The following is a 27,242-nucleotide window of genomic DNA, read 5'->3' on the forward strand; positions in this document are numbered from 1 at the left end:
GAGGCAATTTAAATAATTCGTATGATGCACTCATAAGGAGAGCTCGAGTAGGTTTACAAAGGTTCAATCGTTGAGTGTAATGAAGGAAGTTGGAAGAGGAAATTAGAGGCTAAGGATGGTAGTTGTAATATCTCAAAATCCTCTCACTTGTGGTAGGGATGATTTGGTGATGTCAAACAAGGAATAATATGATGCATACAAGCATATGAGAGAGATGGGGATGTTACTGACAGGAAATAATAAGCCCTCCTAAGCCATGCAACATGCTCAAACATTTCACCTCTATCTTTGTTATCATCTTCACAAAGCCACAAATGCTACAATACACTTTTTCATGTCTTCCCCTAGGCTTCACAACTCCACCTTGCTTTACAAGTTTGTTCCAAGTTGAGATCTTACAAATATATAGATGGGGTAAGTTTTAAATTTCTATGTTTTCTTAGGTATGTAGAAGTACCCTATGTGGAATGTCTTCCAAGTTATTGGGACCTCTTTGCTTATTTGAAATTTCAACTCCTTTTGGAAGATAGGAATCTTGGTTAGAATGACAACATTCTATGCACATGGTCATCCTCTTAGAGAGGATAGTTGTTGGTCTACTAATCTAGACACTCCTAGAATATGGTGGGAAGTGTGAACATTTTATGTTTTGCTCTTAGAGAAAATTAGGCTAGGCGGAGGATAGAACAACTCACTAATGGATCCATACCTATTTGATTGAGGGAACCATAAATTTACTGGCTAAATGTCTTGAAAATGAATGTTAAAGAATCTTATTTATCTCCTTTCCAAAAGAAATAAAAAACAAATGCTTATTTAATTTAATTTAATAATAAAGTTATGAGTAGAGACTTCTTTTTTAAAGATGAAATATTGAAAATTAGGATACTTCCTATTGCTAAATAATAAAATATAACAAGTATCTAGAAATATGGAAAAACAAAAATAGTATGCAAGGAAGAGGTGTGGAGAGGGTACAGGAAGTGGGTGCCTTGCTATTCACTTCTCATCGAAATTACCAGTAAGAAATGAACATAAACATATTTGAATCCAAAAAAACTTTTCATTGTTAAAAACTTGGCACATCCGTACAGATAACATTCTGATTTTTTTCAAAGATTTTTCATTTTTCTTGTAAGAGTTTGTTTGCATTGTGCACACTGATCTGTCTGTCCATTATTTTCATCTATGTCCATTATTTTCATCTATTATTTCATTTTTTTGGTTTTTCTTTAACGGTAGAAGATGAAGAGGTAAAGCAGAGGATGAAAAAATAGCAACTGAATGAAGACAGAATTCTTCCTCCAGGTAATTCTTTGTACCTCTTTATTATTTATTTATATTTTTACGCGTATGTGGTAATAGATGAAGAGGCAGAGTAAAGGATTGTTTACCCTGCGCAATAAAATTGTGCACTGATGAAAACCCTACGAAATTTACTAATAGATCGCCCAAAATGACATGAAAAATTGAGCTCTATAGGATTCAATCCTTTGCATTAATTTCAGCTATCCTGGCATTCTTCTTCATTGAATTCGTTAGGCTAGGGTACCAGAGCAGTCTCTGATCATTCTTAGATAAATGTAGGACCAAACTAGCCGGCAAATGAAACCCCAATCACTTTCTACTTTCAACAATTGAAAACTACTTCAAAATTGAATTAAAACTATGGATGATAATGCCATGACTAAGAGGTATCTATATTATCAAAGTCACCGAGGATTTGCTCTTGCACTCATCTTTTGGGTACACAATATCTATAATTGGATGCAATTGTTTACCAGTTTAACATTTAAACCTGTAACATGATTCTCGCTGATGAACATGAGTCTCCACTATGCAAACCATGATGATCATCACTGTTCATATACAATTGCATTTGCATTAGAAGCTTAATCTGGCTTCTAAATTGGTAGACCAGCTTAGAATTGATTCGATGTTTTATGGATAGGCTGAAGTTGTTTTTTTATGAATTGAACATACAATATTCAGGTCTAAAGCATCCTTGACACTTAGAATTGATTCAATGTTTTATGGATAGGCTGAAGTTGTTTTTTTATGAATTGAACATACAATATTCAGGTCTAAAGCATCCTTGACACCTGTTCTAACCTCTTGAGGGAAGGGAAAGACAAATTTTCAGAGAAAAGGGAACAGATGTATTATTGTTTAGATCATATTATATTTTTTTTTTATGTTTATTGCAGGGATATGATAATCCTAATAGATATGATTATTATCAGCTTATTTATTCTGGAGTAAATAGGAGATATTGCCCAGTTTCTATTGAACCTGTCCATCCATCTTTTCGCTAATGTTTAAAATACATTTTCACATTTGCATTGGAAATTTAGTCTGTTTCCAAACTTCTAGTTCTTTCTACACATCCGGTTTGCAGAAGTATAAAATTTTAATGTATGAATTTATTCAATTTATTTTTGATAGGCTAATTTTGATTCTTAAAATCTAATAGTACATTGTGAAGGCGGTTGTAAGTCAGATTATTATATTTGATTGTTGCATCTCTGCATGAGACAATGTTTGGTTTCTCCTATGGAGAGGTGCTGCTACTTTTGGGAGCAACCGTTGCTGTTATTGGTGGGAGAAATGTCCTTCTCTTGTATATTTTCTTATCATGGTTTCTTATTAATTATGGTATCTCTAAACTTCCTTGTCTGGTTGCAGGGCCAAAAGATGTACCGAGGATTGCTAGAGCGGCTGGCAGGTTAGCTGGTAAAGTAGTAGGCTATGTCCAAAGTGGTCGAGGACAGATGGAAACTGTCTTGCATCAATCTCAAGCTACTCAGGTCCATAGTCCTCTATTTGCAAAACACTTTTTTTTCATGCTTTCTTTTCTGAGTGTCATATTTATTAAATAACATTTTCTTTCTGATCAAAGAAAATTAATGTGCATGATGCATTTTTGGGAATGTTGATGTGGCTTTTTTAATACTCTGAAATAGGACGTAAATGACTTGTGCTCACCAAAGACAATTCCCTTGGAGGGGCATAAGAATTGTGACCTCTCCTAACTTAATAACCTATCAACATTAAAACTAGAAAAACCAAAATAAGGAATCCTATAAGAGTAGGGGTGTCGAACACCAACCTGTACTATAAAAATTATGTTCTAACATGGACAATATAAAACATGCAACGTATGTATATAAAAAAAGTTAGACCAATCTATAAACATGCTGTAATGTATTCACAGCATTCAGCTTGGCTTTTTTATATCTATTGGTATACTATCCAATAATGGCACCTAGTAAATCTCTAGGAAGCAATGTAGGAATGATGCTACAGATGGGATTTGCCATGCTTCCATTGGTAGCTAGCATGTCTGAATGTTCAACAACGCAAAAACCTAACGATCAACACTTCAAGATGGTCTAGCTCTAAACTTTGAATTAATCCTTTTCATTGCAGGCTCTAAATTGCAGGGAACAATTAAGATAGACAACCATTTATTTTTGGCTAAAGAAATGATATTAGAAGAAAAAACTACATATTAGTGATTATCATGAACACCATATGATATACAACATAGTGAGCTCATCAATTATGGCTTTATTTATGAATATCTATCACGAGTCATGCTGATCACACTTGAAAACAATTGTTCTCTCATTTTAATTGTGAATCACTGCAACTGATTGGAGCCAAGATCTCCCTATATTGCATTGTAAGATCTTTCACTGTATAGCACAATTACTGCAAAATCAATTCTAAGAGTTAACTGGCATCAAGTAACAGTTTTTGGCTTAATCTTCTCAAAGGATGTTTTCTAAAGTGTTTGTCATTCTTAATTTAAATGGCAGATGTTTTGTTTAGTTTAGTCAAAGTCTTTCGTTCATAACAATTTTTCTTGTTTCATCATATAAAACAGCACAACCCAATTGGTTCCAGCTATATTAACCAAACTGAGGACATTTGCTAACAGACTTGTCAAATCTCGAAAAAAATTATTGGTTCATCATCCAAAAGCATGACATCAATATTTTTTTCATGTTCCACTAACTTAAGAAATGTGTTTCTGAAAAGCAGTAACCCAAATGAAACTGCTATAGTGCTCAAAGTTTGACATAAACAACCTTTGTCATCAATGCAATATTTCCAACAATGTCACTCTTACATCAATGACCATATTTCCAACAATCTCCCTTGAACAAAACACAATTTGACATCAATGAAAACATTTCCAACAATGCTTTCACTTGTAGGTGGGTTTCTTGACATTAGGATGATTACATGGTGTGATTGGTAGGTGCATGATGGGTTGGTAGATGCCTTGGTATAACATTGAGCCTCAAGTGTGCTTCTCAGATAATTATGATGACAACACTATTTGATTTTATAAGTGTAATTCTTGGAACAACACTGTACCATGTAGTTACTATGTGATGATTGCTAATCTTTGTTGTTGGCCTAGAGGTGTGTTAGACTCTATTGAAGTTATGGTAGCTAAATTCAAACATGTTTATTTTTATTTTGCAAAACAAAACTTATCTTACAGTTTGCAAATATCATTTACATTCTATTGCTACTCTGCAGAACAAAACTCTCTAAACACTTGTTCAAAATCGTTTTCTATATATTTGAAATTGCAACTTCACTCTTAAATTGTTTTCTCTCCCAATCCAATGCCCTTTTCCTGCTAAGCATTTGGCTCTGAAAAAATTCTTTATTCTTTAAACTCCAGCATACCTTTCTCTTCTCCATCTGCTCTGTTCTTAATAACCTTTTACTTCACCTTCCTTACCTCCTTATTCTCTGTGCATTTCAACCTTTGCTTCCTTGCACACATATTTCTTTTTCTTCTTGCACTTATTTATTACTTCTCTTCTTTAATATGCACTTTCCTTCATTTTACTGATGAGTTCCTTAGAGAATTACATATGTTTTATTTTGCAAGCTCCATTCTCCTTATTCTCCCATGTGCTTCTATTTTATTTCAATTTAATTGAATCTGCAAGTTCTTTCTTCCTCTAGCATGGATGCCTTCCCTCTTTATTTTGTATTCTGCAGATTTTAATCCCAATTTCGGTGCTTCAATCCATTTTCTCTCTCTTCCCACACTCTCCTCTATTTTCCACACACTTTAACATTCTAGCTTATTCAGCTCTTACGCAACTTTGATTTATGTTCCTTACACATCTAGTTTGACTCTCTCTCATCTCTCAAATTGTAACTTTGTTTTAAACATAAAACTCTCTTCCTTATGCCATCTCCAATCAAGAACATCTTCAAATTCTATGCCCCTTTGTCTATTCTGCCTTAAAACAATTCAACTTTTCCAGTGTAGTTTTAGAGGAGACACTTCCTCTTCATCACCATAATCTACAAAAATAAAAGTAATTTGATTCGCGCTGCCTCTCTAATAATTACTTTTAATATTATTATGGTTTGGGACTTTTGTTCAGGTTCCTATGCACTTTCATTCATGTTGCTCTTCTTTAAAATTAACTAGCTTTTATTTTCCCATCGATTTGTCTCCCAAAATAATGGGATGGACTATCTTCACAGTTGTTTTTCGTAAATAATGTTTTTGTCCAATAATGTACCTGCCAATGGATTCTTGATCTTTTCTTTTCACTTCCCATACCTCTCTATTTCTCTATGGCCCTCATGATTGTCTCTATTTCACACCTGACATCATTAATTATTAATTATCTTTTTAAATCTTGCAAAACGTCTTTCCATTCAGTACATAGAATCAAGATTGAATGTCATTCCACGTGGGAAAAATGCAGATGCAACGATGGTCCAATGGCTCATATTTAATTGCAAAACATTTATTGTTTAATATCAGTCCATATAAATGTTGAATGGTAGACACTTGAGAATGAACCCTACAATATTTCACCACCCATCTCTAGTTGCTAAGTCATTTATAGTAGCATTGTTCTTGGGAAATCAAAGCAACATAGGTGATGAGACACTAGATATATGGTAGAATGTGGTCTAGATGTCTAAAAATTTGGAAAACACTTTGGTATGCAGCTTGAAAATTGATTAGGATGAATAATTTTCCCAATTTAGGTGCATAATAAATGATTAACAATCCTTCAATAAACTGAGCAGGTTTCTCTTTATGTGAACCATAGAGTATACCCTAACTGATTAATAATAAATGCAAGAGAAAGGTCCACAACCAGATCATGTTATCTTTGCTTCTGTTCTGACTCATGCAAGAGGATGTTACCACACTCTTTTTAGTAATGCAGGTCTAGTGTCAAAGAATGCAATACTTTGATGTTATGTTTGTCTGATGCAAAACTAAAGAATCCCTAACAAGATATAAACTTCTCCTGCCTCCAATGACTTTTACTTTAGGTTGAATTTTTTTCAAGGCCCATTTTGAAATTTGTTTATCTATGACAAAACTAAAGATTCCCTAATAGGATATAAACTTCTCCTGCCTCTAATGACTTTTAATTTAGATTAGAGTTTCGTCAAGGACCTTTTTGAAATTTGTTTATCTGTTACAAACCTAAAGACTCATTAATAGCCCTCTTCTTTCTAATTCCATGGGGATTTATTTCTGGTTTACAAGCCTTGCTAAAAAAATTAATCCATAGTTTGTGTTTCGTTGATTTGTTGAGCCTATAATTTTCTTTTCCTTTTAGTAGCTCATTTACAGATTCTATGAACCTGAAGATTACAGTTCACCAATATGATTCAACTATTCTAAAGGGCATGGGTGGAGTGACTGGTTAGGATACTGTAGAGGCAGGGCTTGTAGATGTCTTATTCTAGCTTATTCTTTGCATAAAATTTGTTAGGGGCCAAAAATAGATTGCCTTGATAGGAAGGAGCTCGATCATGTGGTAGATCAAAATTACTTGCTACCGTATGATTAGATGCAAACAAAATTTAGAGTTGCCTCCAACATTGACAAGAATAACAACACCATCAAAACTATGATTAGAATTCAGAAGAGTCTTCATAAAAGGAACAAGAAAACTTTCCATGGTAGTCCAATGAGCTCATTAGAATCACTATAGGGCTCTTGCATAGGCCGGGCTTCAAGCAAGGTCTTTTGATGGTGCTGCAATATATAGGACTCATATGATACCCATTTTATTCTTAACTAGAGTTTTTCCCACCTCTGTTAGGATGTAAAATCTCTAAGAAACTCCATTAATGTCTATGAAACAATCTCCTTAATTACAACATGACTTGCAAGCGTTGTAATTATTCTCTTTAGATTTTCAAAGGATTGGGCTATTGTAGGTATTTTTGTAATGTCCCTTTCTAAGATTTCTTCTATCTTCACAATCTAATGATCATACTTATGATTTTGGGGGTATTGATTGAAATGTGTAGCAGATTTATTGTTATGCACTACTATAATTAAAGAGGACTTAATTCGAGCAATTTTTACGAATTTGGAATGAGAGGACGAAACCTTCTTATCTGATTTAACATTCAATATGCAATGGATCTAAGTTCATTGGGTTTATGACTATATTGGTGTTACAAATATGTAGTTTCAGATCTTTCTCTAGTAAGATTGTTGTCTCTGCCATACCTTTATGATAATGCAAATTGATTGGGTCATGAATCTGATCTGAATTGTAATCTTCTTTTGGTTCTCCTGATATAGCCTTAAAATTGTGCATCCTTGATGTTGTTCTTGCTATAATATCCTTTGTGCATGTGCCCTTTTACCTTGCAATCAGACGGGTGATCACCTTCCTCTCTCTCAGTTGACTGTTGGCTTGTGTGAGAACTTTAGATAAATAGAAATATATTAAACAAACATTCGATTATGATATTCTTGATGACGTGTTTTGGATTGATTGTTGACTGCCTTCTTATTGGTTCGATCCTAATTGAATTGGTCTCCCTTTGATATGATTGTCTAATTTGATTAGTTGACTCTAAGTTGTTGATTCCAATGATGCTTATCCTTGACTGATTGTTGGTTTCTTCTAGTAGATGCAGATAGAATTCTCTTACTTGTTCGATTGTGTCCTTATTGTTTTCTCCTTATGAAGGGATCGATGTTCCTTAAAAGTTGCTTCCTCCCCTCACCCTCTCTTCCATTCTCTTAATGCCATGAGGCCAGATTCTTGTTGTATGCACATGCTCTTAATGCCATGAGGGCAGATTCTTTATGTTATGAAGTATGCATGCATGTTAAATTTCTCTAATATTTAAAGAGATGACACTCTTTCACCATTACGCTCTACACACAACTAACAACACATAGACAATTGAATTTCCTTTCATAAATCATTAAGTATTGACCATCTTCTCATTTGTGAATTAATACTCAAAGAGAGCACTTAGTAATTCGTTTCAACTCAAATATTACTAGCCGATTTGCACACCTCTAGGGTAACCGTCTACCGCTAATTAGCCAACTTCATCCATGAATGGTACATCCATCCATTGCATCCATACCCTTAGAACCAATCACAATCATCTCTTTTCAATAGCCTCCTCTTACTAAGATGTCATAAGGAATATTATTCACTCCATATCTGAAGTTAAGGGAAAGTTAGTGCAACACCACCCGTACTATGATTCATAACAAAAATTAATTGTTAACATATCATTCACCTCTATACTCACGTTCATTCATCCCTCTATAGCTTAACCTCGCCAATAATGAGCAATAACCAAATCTCCCTCCTAGATCACAAACATACTCTTTCAACTCCTCCTTATCATAACTTGGCATGATCTCCAATGGCCAGGCTATGCTCTAGTTCTCTCACATCTAATATGATCAAACTCATTCAACCAATCCAGTTTTCTCAATATCCAATCTTTACTTACTCAAGTCCATTGCACATTAAATTGACTACTCTAAATCTCCTCTCGACAAGTTATGCTACAATGTCAATATTATCCGTACTAATCAAATCAGCCATTTACCTCTTTTGCTACCTTCACTTGGTCCTATCATCGTGGTCCTTAGTTATGTCCTTCCTTCTTATTCATTAAGCAAAAGATCTCGTTGTACACTAATTGCAACTATAGTCTCCTTAGTCACAACATAGCATCAAACGAAATACACATCATGCTTTCGTACTAATCAAATCAACCCTTTACCTCTTTTGTTACCTTCACTTGGTCCCATCATCGTGGTCCTTAGTTTTGTCCTTCCTTCTTATTCATTAACCAAAAGATCTCGTTGTACACTAATAGGAACAATAGTCTCCTTAGTCACAACATAGCATCAAACAAAATACACATCATGCTTGTTGTCCTTGAGTCCCGATGAAGATGTATTAGCTTAAACAAAACAACTTCTGACCACCTTTCTAACTAAACATTCCATTGTGGCCAAAGATGTAAACTTTTGCTTTGGATATCAACCGTTGGGATTTAGATAACAACTTGATAGCACAAAATTATGTCATTCATAACTTTCACGTAAAACATTATTTAGCTAATCGCTCCGGTGGAAACATACAAAACTCAGTCTTGAACATCATATCCAATTTTTGTGAATATCCAATGGTACATTAAAAGTTATGCTCGTTGTCTTGAGACTGTCTTGACTGACCTAAAACAAGAAGAAACTATGGCACAGTCTACCTAGGGCATCAAATAACTCTGCCAATACAAAACCATTTGTTACCAAATCAATTCCATATTAAAGTTCCTATAATACACTATCAAAATTGAAAATACACTTTCAAAAATGATAAAAACATAGATTCAGACCTCCTTCTATATCATCTTTAATCTTCCATGGGAATATTGAAGTTGGAGTAATTCCCATCTTATAATGTAGTAAGCAATGGTGCCCAGTATATTTATCACTAAGGGTTTATGTGGCCCTTCAATCTTATGGACTGGCGTAGGTTCATTTCCGGTGTGGAATGGATCACTTGGAATTTGCTGCAAAGTTGTTGCTTACTATGATGTGACTCCTCAGAAGCCTGAGGACGAGGATTCCTACGAGCCTCTATGCGACTGCTATGGCAACAACCATGTTAGCTGCCTTTAGCAGGCATGCTGACCGGACAAGATGCAAGGCACACTATAAACCACTAATACAAGAAACTCAACAACATCTAGTGGGGATATAACTATTGGGCCATCCCAAGGTTAACTTCTATATAGCATAATGGGTTGACATATAACCAAAGTACCCAGTGTAGAACCCAGAAACTTGTGAGCTATGCTCTGATACCAAAGTGTAGTGACCCGCCAACAACCCCAGGGAAAAACACTAACCTAAGCCACTAAAAGCGGACTATTTTGTTGTTGTTGTTGTTGGCAAAGGTTCACTTAGCATTACTAAATATTAATTACAATTAGTTGTTTTGATTAAGGAGTTAGATGTTATCATATAACAACCACTTCGAACAAGCGGTAACCTTACCGTGCACTGCTGCCCTAACTTAAACTATGGATAGTTAGGTCCAATTTTAATGTTTAATTTAGCATACATGGTCTGATAAGATTTACTAAGGCTTCCTTGTTAATAATTCGTTCATTTAGGAGGTCTAGATTAAATCCAAGTGTTATAGTATATTGTTGTCCTTAAGAGTTTAATCCATTTGTCTCATGTTTAATGATCATTGTTTATATTGAAAGAATCCCTTAATGATTCTATACATGTGGAAGCACATATGGAGGATAAGGGGTTTCGATTGATATGAGTGCCATTGCTGATTCCTAGTTTGAAGTTAATCATTTACTTCTCGTAATAAAACCATGTAAATGCATGCTTATGACTAACTTTAATTTGCAATAACCATACAAGGTAATACTTCTAATCAATTACAACTTGCTGATTTGATAACATAAAATAGTGCAATGTAACTAGCATTCAATCCATTGAGATATTATAATCTGCATAATATCCTTCTAAACATCAAGTACAAAGCCGGTTTCTCAAACTATTACAAGGCTCTAATATCTTTACATTAATTCATCAACTGCTTAACCTTCAATATGAATTACAATACTAGAATCAAATAAAAGATCACATCTCATGTTCTTATACAAAAAGATGTCCATAATGTCAATGTTTTATGTCAAATACATAAATGAATATAGTGCAATGCATAATGATGCGAGGCATCCAAGAAGAGGTGCTCCAAGATTCCAAGAGATGAAAGAAGAACTCCAAGCCACGAACAAGAAGAATGAACATCAACAAAAGGGAAAACCCAATGTCGACAAAGCTCCAACCACCCGACCAAACGTGGAACCAATAAGGTTCCACCCCCTGAGCTAGGAGATGTCACTGGGTCCCCCACATATGCTCTAAATCGGGATGACACTCAACGAGAACTGACACAAACATGCAATGCAATCAACATATTCAACCACATATAAAGTACAAATGCAAGTCAACAAAGACTGCCGAACAAACGTAACCAATAAATGCAACATATGAGACTCATGTAGGAGGAGTGTCATCGCATGCCCTAACAAATGAACCAAGGCATCTAGCCTGGGCATGCAGAGCCATCTCAGCCCCTGAGAGTTTTGAGGGAGATTTGGCTTACTGTCTTAACGACCTTCTCATGCTTGCTACATGCATACGCTCACGGGCTAAGTGATGAGGCATCATAAGATTTCTTATCTTATTAATTTTCCTATCTACCCATTCCCATTAATTCATTGAGTTTCCACTTATTAATTATACAAAACCCTCATGCATCCTAATGTCTGGATTCCATGCATCCTTACAAGGAACCTCATGAAATCCAACTCTCACGACTTTTGGCACGTAGGAGAGCCCACTCCCCTACATAAGCTCAAAAACTCAAGAGACTCAGTATGAAAACCAAAGATCATGTGCATACAAGCATAAACATACATGCTCACAAAAAAACTTGGTAGTAAAAGAATAATATGTCATATAAGAAAGAATGAGTCTCTTGGACAAGATATTGAAAACCAATAAAAGATGGATTGCTGCAATTAAAATACATATCCATCAATGTCTCCACACATGTTGTCCCTCCTGCAGTCAATAGGCAACTACCTCGTGGCATGGGTCCTCACGAGGGTGCATAAGTAGACATCATTAAATAACTCAAATCGTGACAAAAGCACAATTTAAACTCAAAGCGAACAACACTTTACAACCAAAAAGGGCCTCTGGATAGCAAGATCCATTATGACACTAAGTGCAACATTAAAAGAGAAAGGTCAGCAAAAGTCCTATCGATGCCCTATGTATAACTTGGGATCCAGTTTAAAAACAACCACATAAATACATACAAGTCGTCATGTAAGAATTAGAAATAAGAAGAATTGCAAATTATGAGAAAAGACATGTATTATAGCTGATTATGGAAGAAGAGAACAACAATTAAAATGGACCTGAATCAACTCAGATTTATGTGCAAAACATCATTAATCCGTCTATGTCTTAACTTTCCAGTTTCGAGTTATTCTAGTTTAATCATTCGTTTTAAGTTTCTACATGCTGATAGTCTTCCAAATTCTTTCTTAAAATCTATGTTTTCTCGTTTTCCAAACTTCATTTCATGTTCTTCATTATTTTCCAATATGCTGCTAGTTTTCTATTTGTCTTTAAGTCTATAAAAAATTGTCATATTTATTATTGCTAAAATAATGTTTCTCAGTCCACATTATATTGTGGGTTCACATATACATATAAATATATATTGTTGTTTTAGACTTGTCCACGTAACTGTGGATTTTGTTTTATTTTATTTATTTATTTTTCATTATTTAACTATTGGCAAAACACAATCGCAACAATATATAAACAAAAGAATCGTGCAACATAAAATGAAAGCAGCATATAGGGTAATAAAATAATTGATATTTAGGTTTTTAAAATAGCAACACTATATATATCTGTGTGTGTTTGTGTTATTATTTTTAACATATAATAAATTTATATGTATTATTATCTTCTGCTGTAGATGTAGAAATTTAATAGTAGATGCCATTAATCCCCAAATAAAATTGGGCATAAATAAAAATTTCTACCCAGAACTTTCAAAAGGGCACGAGATTTTTTTTTTCATATGCACAATTTGGAAAGGAAATTTGCAATAATACTAATTCTAGTAAACACATAATATCATTTAATCTTAATAAAAAATTTGGGCAAGCAAAATACACATCCAGATTGCTATTTTAAAACCCTCAAATAAATTTTAAATGAATATGATAAATCATTTCCCTTCCAACAACAAATTTCTTCATTCATTTTCAGTTTCCAATCAATTTCGAAAATTCAAACAAGAAGAAAATAGGGAAGAATAAAAATTCTCCAACCTTTTCCAGAATTATGGGCAAAGTAATTGGTGTTGGAGATGCAAAAAACTCTTCCAAATCCTCTTCCAACCAGCAATGCCCCTCAATCCAGCAGTGAAGAATCAACAAATAAATCCCAAGGTAAGACCAAGGTAAGACGGATTGGACACTGGGTTGGGTCGTGGGATACCTTTAGAGGTAAAAACAAAAAGAAAACTATCAATTGTTAATAAAATAATACACAAAGTAAAATTACTCATTTTATGAATGCAATTCACACTAGATTATTTAAAAGAGTATTACAAAAATATTATTTATTAATACAATTCACACAATTATTTAAAAAAGTATTGACTTGTAACATATTAATACGATTCCATATTTGATAACTAACAACAAATCATAAAATATGACAACATATTAATCATATGTTAGTTGCATATTTAAAATTATGTAAACAATTGTTATAAAAAAAAAAAAAATGTGTGTTGTGTTATGTCATTTTGTTGCCGTGTTAGTCAATTAAGGGAGATCAAACAAGCTTCCACCTTCATGGCCAAGTATAATGTTTAATAAAAAAATTATTTGAAGGGGTTAAAAACCCCTTTTAAAAATTGAAGGGAATAACCAATGGTCATGGTTAATCCTTGAGCTCGTATTTTCTAATAAATTAAATAATGGTCAATAAGTCTGCCATTTTTTAAAGTTTATGTATTGTTTTTTTTGCATTTTTTACATTTTAAGTTTTATTTAAAAATTTATTAAATTTAATCTCAACCTTAAAGTAAAAAATCATAATTTTTGAAAATAAATTTATCGTTTACTCACAATATAAGCCCCCTTCTTTGCTTTAACTCATTTCTGACCCCGACTTGGCAATAAGTAAGACCAAGGTAAGGCGAATTGGATACATTTAGAGGTAAGAGCTCCCTTCTTCATTTTAGCGCTTTCCTGACCCCAACTTGGCAATAAGTAAGACCAAGGTAAGGCAGATTGAACACTGGGCTGGGTTGTGGGGATGCCTTTAGAGGTAAGAGCTCCCTTCTTCACTTCAGCGCTTTCTTGACCCCAACTTGGCAATAAGTAAGACCAAGGTAAGACAGATTGAACACTGGGCTGGGTTGTGGGGATACCTTTAGAGGTAAGAGCTCCCTTCTTCACTTCAGCGCTTTTCAAACCCCAACTTGGCAATAAATAAGACCAAGGTAAGGTGGATTGAACACTGGGCTGAGTCGTAGGATACCTCTAAAAGTGAAAAATAAAAATAAAAATTATGAATTGTTAATAAAATAATGTACATAGTAAAATTACTCATTTTATGAATGTAATTCACACTAGATTATTTAAAAGAATATTACAAAAATATCATTTACTAATACAATTCACACAATTATTTTAAGAAATATTGACTTGTAGCATATTAACACGATTCCATATTTGATAACTAACAACAAATCATAAAATATGACAACATATTAATCATATTTAAGTTGCATATTTAAAACTATGTAAATAATTTTTGTTATAAATAAAATAAAATGTGTTGTGTTGTGTTATTTTGTCGTTGTGTTAGGTCAATTAGGGGGACACCAAACAAGCTTCCACTTTTATGGCCAAGTATAATGTTTAATAAAAAAAATATTTGAAGGGGTTAAAAACCCTTTTTAAAATTTGAAGGGAATAGCCAATGGCCATGGTCAATCTTTGAGGTCGTATTTTTTAATAGATTATAAAATAGTCAATAGGCCAATGCCAATATTTAAGGTTTATGTCTCGTTTTTCTTTGTATTTTTTATAGTTTAAGTTTTATTTAAAAATTTATTAAATTTAATCTCAACCTTCAAGTTTTTTTTTTCAATAAAAGTGGAGAACTTTTAAATTTTATTAATATTTTAATTTTTTACAACCTGGTTCAAAGAGCACCGATAAGAAAGAACCAGGTAAAGAAAACCTCCGGTCTTGTTCATACATAATAAAGACAGATAAGAAGCCAACCCAAGAATTCCTCAATAGCCATAATGTTCAACAAAAAACCCCACCCCCCTAGAGAGTAAGTACAAAATTTCTTTGAATGAGAGAATATACATCAAGAATGCAGGAACCAAGAGTGGATAATATCAACATTGTGAGCTGTAGGAGGCACAATCTGAAGAGGCAAAACTGAAGTTGGAGAAGACATCACTGCTTTCAACGAATCCAGTAGAAAGTGAATTCCTGAAAATACGTTAACAACCGCTACCAAGATATCTAGAGAAACATGATCTAACAACGCTACCAGAGCAAACATAGTATCATCATAAAGGTTAGAAATCAAGCCTCCTCTCACAATTGAAAGAAGTTCACCGTGCCAGCTAGAAGATAGCAATTGAGAACGAGATAGGAAACCACCATTAAGAAAAAATGCCAAACTCAAAATGATAGAAAGACAAAGCATTATCCAACTCAACAACAGAATAAAAATAGGGATGGAAGTATGCATCAAAAAGTGCCCTAACCATAGAAGAATCCAAGAGCAAGTCCATACAGATAGTGATAAAACGAGATGCAACCTCAGCAAGGAAACAATCTGCATTTTTCACTAGCCATCATTTGCCCAGTACTTTGCGAAAAGCTAGAGAGAAATCCAGAGAAATTTTTTAAACAGATGACCAAACTTTTCATCATCAAAACCATGAGAGTCCTAGAAGTCATGTTGCTTAATAGGCATCAAGACTCTATAACCCATAACTCCATGAAAAGATAATGTGATACAAAAAGAGGAGGAATATAAAGAAAACAAAGGCCATCATAAAAGAGTGAGCTCAGCCACCAAAGGAGGAGACAGATATATCAGCACAAACTAGCCCATGACAAATCGTGCGAACAAACACCCGCAGACCGCCACCTCAAAAAAAGAATAATGAGAACTTCCTTTCAAAAAGCACGATCATAAACTCAAGATCGTAACATATGATAATACAAGATTGTCACACGAATGAGATCTCCAAAGCGGTAAAGAAAAAAATCACAGCCTGCCACCACGAAGGAAATAATAAACCAATCATAAATAAACCTTCAAACGTGCCAACAGAGAAACCCCAAAAATGAGTCAACCTAGACTGGACCAAAGGGGAAACATTAAGAAAGAAAATCTTAGACTTAGCCCGATTGACCTTCAGACCAGGAAATGAGGAGTAATCCAAAATGATCCTATTAATGACCTTAGCTTCCCCCATAGTAGCTTTACCAAACAATAACTTGTCATCTGAAAATAAACAATGAATGACTAGCAGTCATATGAGGAATAGAAATCCCCTTCGAGAGGCCACTATCCCAAGCAGCCAAGATAGCTCTACTAAGAGCTTCAGCCAAAATAATAAACAAAAAAAGAGACAACAGATCCCTTTGCCTGAGACATGAAGCAAAAAAATCACATGGAGAACCATTCAAAATCATTGAGAACCTGGCTGTGCTAATACATGCCTATATCAATTTAACCCATTTTACCCCAAACCCAAAATTCTTAAGCACACACAAGAGCGCCTGCCAACTTACCCTATCATAAGCCTTCATCATATCCAACTTTAGAATCAGAGCCGGAATAGACAGCTGAGAGATATAATGCAGAATCTCATGGGCCACAATAACACCTTCTGTCGTTTCCCTACTAGGGACAAAACCCGCCCGCTCCCTCGAAACAATCTTTAGGATGAGCTTAGCAAGCCGTAAAGAAATAGCTTTAGTGATAGTTTTATATAAGGTATTGCGTAAAGCAATTGGACAGAAATCCACAAAAGATTTAGGATTATCTAATTTCAGAATGATAGCAATCAGAGTTGTGTTGAGCTCCTTCAAAATAGACCTATTGCACTAAACCTCTTCTAAAACAAGTCGAAGGTCCTCCCCAAGAAAATGCCAGCATTTTTGAAAAACGAGAGTAGTAAAACCATCATGACCAGGAGCCTTATTAGGTGCCATTGAAAAAACAACCTCCTTTACTTATTGAATAGAGAAAGGTGCCATTAACATTACATTATGCTCATCAGAAATAAGCCTAGGAATAGCAGAAGCAAATCTATCATTAAAGACAAATATCTCCTCAGATAGTAAGGACTTAAAAAACCGGGCAACCTCAACAACAATCTCTTTCTCATCTGTAATAACAACTCCGTCAGGATTTTGAATACAAGAGATCCTATTACGTTGTCTTTTTAACTTAGCTGAAGAATTTAACATTTTATGTCTCTGAAAAGTAGTAGAATCCATACCACAGTTCATAACCATAGTATTAAGAACTTCGAGTTCTTCCTGAATCTTATGCTTTTCAGAAAAAATATTTTTAAAATGCAACACATTCCATTTCTTAATCTCTTGTTTCAGAAAAGAGAGTTTCTTGACAAACCGAAACATTCTAGTTCCATAAATAAAGGGAGCCAAGGACCACCAAGATTACAAAAGCATGAGGAAAGATGGATCTCGAAACCACATTGGTTCGAATTTAAAAGAACGACCAGGAGCTCTATCATCCAAAATAGACAACACAACCGAAAAATGATCAGAACCGACATAAGGCAAAACTGAAGCCACAACATCCATATAAGAGGAAATCCAATTGGCAGAAACCAAAAAATGATTAAGTCGTAGAAATCTTTTCTCCTATTAGTCCAAGTAAACAGACCATTCAAGGTTTTACAATCCACCAAATCTTTATTATGAATAAAAGCAGAAAAATCCCCTAAGATACGCTTATTGGGCAAAATACCCCCACTTTTCTCATCATCAGAGGAAGTGACATTAAAATCCCTTCCGAAAACCACAGACTGCCCATGCAGGGAAGACTAGGTAATAGATAAATAATCCCAAAGAGCTTTCTTACCCCCAATTGGCATTGGTCCATACACATTGAACAACCATGATTTAACATTTGAAATACGACTCTTTACCAAAGCCAACATCCATAAGGGAGCAGAAACAATCAATTTTAACTCAGTAGACACATCATTCCAAAGAAAAGCCAAGTCCCTAGACGCCCCTGCAGAAGGAGAGACAAAAATTCCACAACTTCCATTTTGAAAACAAAAAATCGGCACCCTGACAACTTAACTTAGTCTCTTGCAATAGTAACACATCACACTTCATTAAATCCAACAATGATTTAATGAGGCACTTTTTGTTAGGGGCATTTAAGCCCCTAACATTCCAAGACATGATTTTCATTTCTCTTGAGGGGAGATAATTTCTCCCCTCTTCTCAATTGCAAAATCAGAGCTCTCCAACTCAGCCAGCAAGCTACACTTGGAGGCAACAGACTGAGTAAACGGAGGCCTAAATTCGAAAATCATAATTTTAAAAATAAACTTATCATTACTCACAACATAAGTCCCCTCTTTTGCTTTAGCTCAATCCTAACTCCAACTTGGCAATAAATAAGACCAAGGTAAGACAGATTTGACACTAGGCTGGGTTGTGGGGATACCTCTAGAGGTAAGAGCCCGCTTCTTCACTTCAGCGCCTTCCTAACCCTAACTTGGCAATAAGTAATACCAAGGTAAAGAGATTGGACACTGGGCTCGGTCGTGGGGATACCTCTAGAGGTAAAAACAAAATAAATAAATTATGAATTGTTAATAAAATAATGCACAAAGTAAAATTTACTCATTTTATGAATGCAATTCACACTAGATTATTTAAAAGAGTATTACAAAAATATCATTTATTAATACAATTCACACAAATATGAAATAGTGTTGATATGAATTAAGTTTTATTTTAGAATTTATTAAATTTAATCTCCATCCTAAAATTAAAAATCGTAAATTTAAAAATAAATGTATCATTACTCACAACATAAGCCCCCTTATTTGTTTTAGCTCACCCTGACCCCAAGTTGGCAATAACTAAGACCAAGGTAAGATGGATTGCACCTTCTTGACCCCAACTTGATAATAAGTAAGACCAAGACAAGGTGAATTGGACACTAGGCTGGGTCGTGGGGATACCTCTAGAGGTAAAAATAAAATAAATAAATTATGAATTGTTAATAAAATAATGCACAAAGTAAAATTTACTCATTTTATGAATGCAATTCACATTAGATTATTTAAAAGAGTATTACAAAAATATCATTTACTAATACAAATCACACAATTATTTTAAAAAATACTGACTTGTAACATATTAATACTATTCCATATTTGATAACTAACAACAAATTATAAAATATGACAACATACTAATCATTTTTGAGTTGCATATTTAAAACTATGTAAATAATTTTTGTTATAAATAAAATAAAATGTGTGTTGTGTCATTTTGTGATTGTGTTAGGTCAATTAAGGGAGACCAAACAAGCTTCCACCTTCATGGCCAAGTATAATGTTGAATAAAAAAACTATTTAAAGGGGCTAAAAACCCTTCTAACGACTAAAGGGAATAGTCAGTGGCCATGGTCAATACTTGACGTCGTATTTTCTGGTAGATTAAAAAATGGTCAATAGGCCAATGCCATTATTTAAGGTTTATGTCTCATTTTCTTTGCATGTTTTATAGTTTAAGTTTTATTTAATAATTTATTAAATTTAATCTCAACCCTAAAATTAAAAATCATAATTTGAAAATAAATATATCATTACTCACAACATAAGCCCCCTTCTTTGTTTTAGCTCCTTTTTTACTCCAACTTGGCAATAACAAAGACCAAGGTAAGACAGATTGGACATTGGGCTGGGTTGTGGGGATACATCTAGAGGTAAGAGCTTCATTCTTCACTTCAGTGCCTTCCTGACCCCAACTTGACAATAAGTAAGACCAAGGTAAGACGGATTGGACACTGGGCTGGGTCGTGGGGATACCTCTAGAGGTAAAAAATAAAAATAAAAACAAATTATGAATTATTAATAAAATAACGCACAAAGTAAAATTTTACTCATTTTATGAATGCAATTCACATTAGATTATTTAAAAGAGTATTACAAATATATCATTTAGTAATATAATTCACACAATTATTTTAAAAAATATTGATTGTAACATATTAACACTTCCATATTTGATAACTAACAACAAATCATAAAATTTGACAACATATTAATCATATTGAAGTTGCATATTTTAAAACTGTGTAAATAATTTTTGTTATAAATAAAATAAAATGTGTGTTGTGTTGTGTCATTTTGTGGTTGTGTTGTGTCAGTTTGTAGTTGTGTTAGATCAATTAGGGGAGACCAAACAAGCTTCCACATTCATGGCCATGGTCAATCTTTAAGGTTGTATTTTTTTATAGATTAAAGAAAGGTCAATAGACCAATTCCATTTTTTAAGGTTTATGTCTCGTTTTTTTTGCTTTTTTTATAGTAAGTTTTATTTATGAATTTATTAAATTTAATCTCAATCCTAAAATTAAAAACTATAATTTTGAAAATAAATTTATCATTACTCAAAACATAAGCCCCCTTCTTTGATTTAGCTCATTCTTGATCCCAACTTAGCAATAAGTAAGACCAAGGTTGTAAGGCGGATTGGACACTGGGTTGAGTTATGGGGATACTTCTAAAGGTAAGAGCCCCCTTCTTTACTTCAACGCCTTCCTGACCACAACTTGCCAATAAGTAAGACCAAGGTAAGGCGGATTGGACACTGGGCTGGGTCGTGGGGATACCTCTATAGGTAAAAACAAAATAAATAAATTATGAATTGTGAATAAAATTAATAATGCACAAAGTAAAATTTACTCATTTTATGAATGCAATTCACATTAGATTATTTAAAAAAGTATTGCAAAAATATCATTTACTAATACAATTCACACAACTATTAAAAAAAGTATTGACTTGCAACATATTAACATTATTCCATATTTTATAACTAACAACAATTCATAAAATATGACAACATATTAAGCATATTTAATCACATTAAGCCTTGTAAACTCATTTTTAAAAAGAACATTATATTTAAAATATGGGACGATACTACAATTTTTTTAATAGAGATGGAAATTAATAAAAAATGTTATATTTATATAAACTCCTTACTATGATTTAAACATAAATTCTAACGATGGAAATGAATAATCCATTAACCTAAAGGATTAAATTGTATATAAATGTATATAGGGTCATCATGTCATATTTGATGATGCATGTATTTTATGATGATAATAAGTTGTGACTACTATTGCAAAACAACCTATGAGCATGGGAATCTGTTTTTCATTTTTTAAGAACTCTTAATAATGATGACAAAAAGTTTGTTACATGTTAAATGAAGTTTTATGGGTTTGAAATGGAGAAGATGATCTGATAGTTATGTACTTTAATAATGTAATCAAAAGTTTAGAGTAATGGTTAATTGTGACAATGCTTATGTAGATAATCATTTCTAAGTGGTATTTTAGAAGCAACAAATAGTCATACAAGAAAGATCTTAACGATCATACATTACATTCATCAAGAATTCTGTTTTTATCATTACTATTTCATATTATTTAACTCATATTGAAAAGTGTGTTTAATTTAAATTTTTACTACTAAATAAAAGTCCTCTAAAATATCATTTTTAATCCACTGACTTAAAACATTTTAACCTAAAACATCATCCACCATTTTGTTATACCCTAAAACAAGAAACATGCCTCCCATAAAGTGCTCCCCTGCCTGTTGACCTCCATGGTGAGCAGACAAATTTGCTCATGAAGCAAACATATTTTGAGAAAATTGCTTACTTTTAAGGTTCAAATAAATGGTTGGTGGTTTTCGAAGGGAAATAGGCTTGTATTTGGAGTGTTATTTTTTTAATTAAATTTCATAAAAAAAATTTCATTTTGAAATGGTCATTTTGTGTGTGTTTCTTTCTTTAAATTTTTCATGTATTTTTTATTTTGATAGGTTTGAGTGTTTCTTTTATGATGATATTTAAATTGATAATAGATATTTGAATGGTTTTTGGTTTGTGGAGAAATATTTATGATATAAGATGTTTATTTTTTGAAATTTATTTTTTAGAGGTATTAAAGTGATGAATTTAGAGGATTTTTTGTCTTGATTTGAAGTTACAAATTGATATTATAAAAATTAAAACGAGTTGTATAGATTCACTAGTTTCAATTTGAAGTTGTTTTGATATTATGAAATGTAAAATGAATTGGATATAATCAAGAAACCATTTACAATTGTAGAAATTTGCATTTTTCAATGAGAGTGGAATTCCAAGGATGGAAATGTTATTTTGACACTACTTATTTTCACATTTGATGATTTTTAGAGCATTCAACCATGTTTTATCTGCATACCAATTCATACTTAGGCTATTGGATGGAAACTGTTTGTTGGTTTAGGATTCACATGGTACCATGATCTTAGTCGTTGCAAGGTTCTATTGATCCTTGGAGGAGCCTTGATAATTAGCCATACCCTTGTGAATGCCATTTCTTTTGTTTTTAGGCTTTTTCTAGGTTGAAGTTGAAGCTCCCTTAAAGCCAATTTGTTGTGTTTTTAAACAAAAAAAAGGTATAAGGACCTCTATTTTAAATATGAATAAGTCTTTTGCACTGTATTGTATGATACTCCGCCTTAGTTCAATAGTTTGGTATTTGCCATAAAAATAGTGTGTTATCAAAGGATTATTTGCATGAAATCCAAATGAGTGGAATAAATACTAATCTTCATTTAGATCCTCCTAATCCCCCATACAATTGATTCTGATCTCCCTTGGGAGTAGTAGTTACCTTGTTAATAGCTTTTCCCTAATCAAATCAAAGTGCAAGTTGGCGTATGACAATGATCTAATGCGATATCTTTGATTAAGGATGTACAATATTTTAATTTGATTCAACTCCATGAGAAACCAATGATTAAATCTTATTTCAAATTAGGTCTACCCATAGATGACAAGCTTAATGCGTAGAAATGAATTATAGACCCTTGCATGTGAATAGAAATGTGTAATAATTGTTTATTCCTCTTAGTACAATGTAAGATCACATTCATAGTCAATTCAAGTGCTAGAACAATAACACCAATATGATTATCAAAAGTATAACAAATTCACAACAAAGGGGGTGTTATAAAAGCCATCATTGAATTACAATCCCTAGGCACTAGGAGTGAGACACCTAACTTAGACAAACATACATTGAGAAGAATCAATCCTTGAGTGGAATTGCTTAACGTAGGGTAGAGGATTCTATCCACTAGTTGGCGGTGGAGATTAAGAGGTTTCCACACTTTAATCTATAAGGATAAAAACTAAAATTTTGATATATTTGAGGAATAATATCATAAAAATAGGATGATGTAGAACATCGTGTTAGATTTAAATAGGTAATTGAGCATACTTTTCCTCTAAAATGCAAATTCAATTTTTTTTCCTCTTCAAGTAGCCCTATACATAGGTTTTTGTCATCTATGATCTAATAATACGAATTAAAATTTTGACATGTTTGAGGAATAATATCATAAAAATAGGATGATGTAGAACTTTGACTTATATTTAAACAGGCAATTGAGCATCCGCTTTCCCTCTAAAATGCAAATTCAGACCTTTTTTTCCTCTTCAAGGAGCCCTATGCACACACCCTTGACCAACAACACTTAAAGGAATAAAGCTTGATTGTATGATACCTAGAGGGCTCTATAATTTAGGTGTACGTACAACATGACACAACAAATTATAACAATCATTTCCCTAATTTATTTTTTTAGTCTACAAGAAATGGAAAATAGGTTTAAGGAACATCTAGTAATCCCATGTAGAAAGGGAACATGACAATTCTCCATCATTGATATTTTTTCCCCTCAAGCAATTCAAATTTGGATGCTTTAAAATGTCAATTCCTTTCCATGTAGCATCTTCAGTTGGTAGATCCTTGGACCACCTCACCAAATACTTTGCAAATGGTTCTATTCCTCAACTTTCTTTCTTGAGAATCCATGATGGCTTTTGGTATTAGAATGAGTCTTTATATGGTGCAAGATATTGCCCCAATGCCTTTTTAGACAAGAAATATGAAAGATGTCGTGGCTTCAAGTATTCTTGGCCACTTCTAGTTCATAAACTACTTCTCCCACCTTTCTTATAATCTTGTAGGGGCCATAGAATATGGATTTTAACTTCTCTAATCCTTTCTTTCTCAAAGAAGACTACCTATAGTGTTGTAGGTTTAGGTAAACCACGTCTCTAATTTCAAAAGCTCTTTTAGCAGTTGCTAGTTTACATAGAGATCTATTGGATTTGAACATACTGAATATGGTTTTTAAGGGATTTCAATACCTCTTGACTTTGCTTGATCAAATCGATTTCTCTAAGAACCTTGTTTTCTATGATTGCAAGATCCATAAAGGTTAGAGCATTATATCTTTACAAAGCCATGAAAACTGACATACCTATGGACATATGGTAGGAGCTATTATAACAGTGTTCTCCTAACTGTAACCACTTGACCCAAGTTGTTTGCTATCCAAATATGTAATTTCTTATGTACTCTTCAATCTATTTGTTGACAATTAAAACTTGTTCATTTGTTTGGGTGTGAAAACTTGTGTTAGGGGTGAGCTTTGTTCTTGCCAAAAGGGATTCAAAAACCTACTATATTGTCACTAACAATGTTCTTAGGTAAACCATGTAATCTAAAAAACTTCTTGAAGAATAAATTAGCATTTTGGGAAGTCTTGGAGTAAGAGGATATGGCATTAAAATGTATGTACTTGGTGAGTTTGTCCACCACCAAAAATATACAATCTTTTCCAATTATCTTGGGTAATCTAGTGATAAAATACATAGATATACTATCCCATTTTTTCTTAAGAATGAGCAATGGTTGAAGTAGGCTTGTGGGATAGACTTGTTTTACTTGTTCTACTAGCAAGATGAACATTCCTTAATGTTCTTGAACACATCCATTTTCATATCTTTCTAGGAGAATGTCTACTTGATCTATTTCTATATCTTAAAAGACCCTAGATGCCTAGCCAATGGAGTATCATGCATGGACCTTAAAATAGTTTCCTTCATCTTTGACTCTAGGATAAAATATATCCTCTATTTATGTAAAGTCTCTAACCATTTTGAACTTGTCATCTTGTACTTTTCCATCCAACAACTTAGTAATAAAATCATTCTTGACATATTTAGATATGATGATGATAACCTGGCCAATAGATATTTTAAAAATAGAACGTAGAGTGGATCTCTAAATAATGCATCAATCTTTTACATATTCAATATGTATATCATGTTTTTCACCTTGCTAACCCACTTATCTTTCATTTAGATCATTTTGATTGAGAAGGTACTTAAGATTGTTGTGGTGATTCTCAACCACAAAAATGTCACACACCAAATATTGTCTAAACTTTGCTAGGCCACAACTATTCTAGCTTCAAAAACACACTAACGTACCAGGAAAAGTCGACTAACATGAAGTTACAGATGCATTACAGATCTTTGATCATGAAAGCTACGACTGTAATTTTTTGAAAGAGTTAATAACACATGATTTTGGAGCCAGAATACCTGTGTTCACTTTGCTAAGGCATGCATGATTGCTAGGAGAAAATGTCACACCTCACGTGAGAGACAAAGTTACAATATAGGTATGGACATCCATATAATCTTTCAAAACAGTTGTCAATGAGGATATGACATAGGATGGAGTGGCATGATAGAAGTATGGAAATCCTAAATGTCTCGAGGGACATGCATGCAGCTTGGGGAAGCGTTTTCAGGGTCCATGAAATGTTTGACAAAATGCCTCAAATATATCTCATCGCATATAATGCAATGATTACAAGATATCAAAAATCTTTTTGATGGAAGCCACAACCCAGAATGCTAAAGCACGATGCCATCTCAATAAATGCAGTGAATGCAACAAGCACAAAAGGGATTTAATGAGAAGTCTATACAAAATTTCAAACAAATAGAACTGGTAGGTGAAAGTCCAGATTCTACCTTTGTCAATGTCTTCCTTGCTTGCGCCACAATCAGAGCCCTTGCATAGGTGATGTATAACCATCAATTAATAAAGGATATAGGGATTTTTGTTACCTAAGGAGAGGGGACTCTTGAGTAGAGGCTAAAAGAATGTTGGAAAAAAGATTATAGGAAGGAATGGACCATGTCTACGACGTGCAATCCCTGAAACTTTATCGTGTAAAAAGGATGAAGTTTGGAGGAAAATTTACAGGGATATTCATCCTAGCAAGGGCTATAGAGAAAGAGAGAGATCAAAGACCATATTCCATATGTTTTCTCTTATCTTCTTCTGAACTATTATGTACGTTCATCATGTTCTAGAGCTTTTCTCTGCAAAATCTTAAGTGGGTAAATGTATGAATTAGTTAAAAAGAAAATTTGTACCTTCAGAAAAGGATTCGGCTTGGAAAGAGATTTTTGACGTTATATGGTTTGTCAAAAAATGCCTCTGTTTGCTCTCGATACGACAAAAAAAACCAATTAGGCTAAAAAAAAGGCTTAAAAAAATGAAACTTGTGGCGCAGCTGGTGGCGGCTGGGCGGAGGTGGCGTGAGGCGATGGCGGATGGTAATCCGCTAGCGACTTGACTAGCAATTGTTACGGAAGCGGCCTGCTCACTGCAGCGGAAGCATTTGCTAACCGCTGTAGGAGTAGTTGCTAACCACACATCCATAAAGTGGGCCATACGACCCATAATGATTTTTTTTGCCTCCTGTGCCTCTGATGCCGAAATATAGCAAATTATATATTAAAAATTGGGGAATCGATCTTCGTAAGCCAACCGTTATGTCCTTTTTTTCCCAAATTGCTCCAAAAAATAGGTGCCCCCTTGGATCACAAAAAAATTTGAATTTTCAAACCCTCACAGATCTGATTTTCAGATTCAAATTGAGCCAAGATGCACAAAAAACTTCGCTGTAAGGAAAATATGAAATTTGACGAATAGGGTGCATTAGGTCTGGAGCTCTGATACCATCTTAGAATTCATGATTAATGAATTCCACAATGCTCAATAATCACTTGCATGCAAATACTTGCCACACACAAGAGAAAAACCTACAAACAAGAGAGTGCAA

The 27,242-nt window shown here is 33.7% G+C and overlaps 1 long non-coding RNA gene across 1 annotated transcript in view; it reads left to right on the top strand.

The window, feature by feature from the left end:
• Window positions 1-1,330: 1,330 nt before the first annotated feature.
• The window catches only part of LOC131050782 (uncharacterized), a 37,151-nt gene continuing 11,239 nt past the window's right edge, over window positions 1,331-27,242 (top strand). Inside the window, exons 1-2 of the long non-coding RNA XR_009371643.1 lie at window positions 1,331-2,598; window positions 2,686-2,807. This is a non-coding gene — a long non-coding RNA (uncharacterized LOC131050782). The remainder of the gene's footprint in view (window positions 2,599-2,685; window positions 2,808-27,242) is intronic.

Source organism: Cryptomeria japonica, chromosome 2 (assembly GCF_030272615.1).
Source record: "Cryptomeria japonica chromosome 2, Sugi_1.0, whole genome shotgun sequence".
Taxonomy (NCBI): Eukaryota; Viridiplantae; Streptophyta; class Pinopsida; order Cupressales; family Cupressaceae; genus Cryptomeria; species Cryptomeria japonica.